Here is a 1506-nt window from a genome sequence, read left to right on the forward strand (position 1 = left end):
AGAGAGAGATCACAAGTAGGCAGAGAGGCAGGCAGAGAGACAGGCAGAGAGGCAGGCAGAGAGCCTGATGCGGGACTCGATCCCAGGACCATGAGATCATGACCTGAGCCGAAGGCAGTGGCCTAACCCACTGAGCCACCCAGGCGCCCTCGTTGTATTTTTTTTTTAATTTTTTTTTTTTTAAACTGAAAGACCTCATGTTTATTACCAAACCAACCCACTGGTGCAGAGCTATAGTAACAGAAAAATCTTTCTCTGCTAAATGGTATCTATTGGCCAGGCAGAAAGGTGTTTACAGGGTGAGGGAATACAACACACGATCTCCAAGGAGCTTAATTAAATACGTGGTGCCAATTAGGTGTGTCATCGCGTGATGTGGGACGCCTTAGAGACCCAGCTTGGTTCTCCTCCAGTGCCTCCTCTTGGAGTTGTACCTGATTTTATTACCAGTTTTCATCCGAATCCACTGGGGAATGGGATGATTCTGCTTTTGTTTCTAGGCCAGGAATTGCTTGATCCTGAAAGTCTTGTGAGAAGACATGGTCAGTAACAGTGAGCGGCACACAGCAGGATGGCGGCAAAAAAGAGAAAGCAATTTCGTTGTATTTTATAACTAAAATAAAAAGGGGAGTTTGACATCTGAAACTTACACTATATGTTAACTATACTGGAAGTAAAATAAAAAATAAACAAAAGGAAAAAAATATAAAGGGGAATCAAAAAGTCTGTATTATTGTAATGTTTCAATATTTTATTTAAACTGGTAAAATATCTACTTTAAGAAGAATGAGAAAAGTCAGAATAACCCAAAAGAGATAATATGCTGGGATACAGAAAAAAAAATCCAATAATTAAATTAGAACAGAATACTAAAATACATTCAAATAATCCAAATGAAAGTAGGAAATTAAAATTGAAAATAGGGGAACAAAAATCAGATGAGTCAAATTAGAAAATAATGATGGTAAATCAAAATTATTACTACATTCAGTATAATTTGTCTAAGCACACTAATTAAAAGAGATCTTATGATTAGATTAAAAAGAATGCAAGACAAAGCTATATGTAGTTTACAAGAAACTCATTTTAACTAAAATGATACAGAGAGATGAAAACATTTATACAAAAATCTGTACACTAATGTTAACTGGTAAACACAAAAAAGGAAACACCACAAAAGACCCTTCAGTATACGATAGAGAAGAACGTCATGGTGCGTCTATACACTGAAATGCTACTCAGCAATATAACAAAGCATTCATAGAAGCAGCACTATGGATGGATCCTGAATGAAGTAGCGTGAGCAAAAAAAGCCAGGGTGAAAAAGCTCTCTATATTATAGGATTCCATTTTTTATAAGAAGACTGTGTGAATGGAGAAGACATCAGAGTTCTTTAACAGTTTATCTTGTGGGGAGAGTATGATTACAAGAGGACATCATGATGGAAAATTCTGGAGGTGACGGCTGTTCTGAATTATAGCTTTGGCAGTCACCCAACTCTATAC

The 1506-nt window shown here is 36.8% G+C and overlaps 1 pseudogene; it reads right to left on the reverse strand.

Annotated features, from left to right (window-relative positions):
• Positions 1-324: 324 nt before the first annotated feature.
• Positions 325-541, reverse strand: LOC123926049 (annotated as a pseudogene).
• Positions 542-1506: the final 965 nt, after the last annotated feature.

The sequence above is a fragment of the Meles meles genome, chromosome 15, assembly GCF_922984935.1.
Source record: "Meles meles chromosome 15, mMelMel3.1 paternal haplotype, whole genome shotgun sequence".
NCBI classification, from domain to species: Eukaryota; Metazoa; Chordata; class Mammalia; order Carnivora; family Mustelidae; genus Meles; species Meles meles.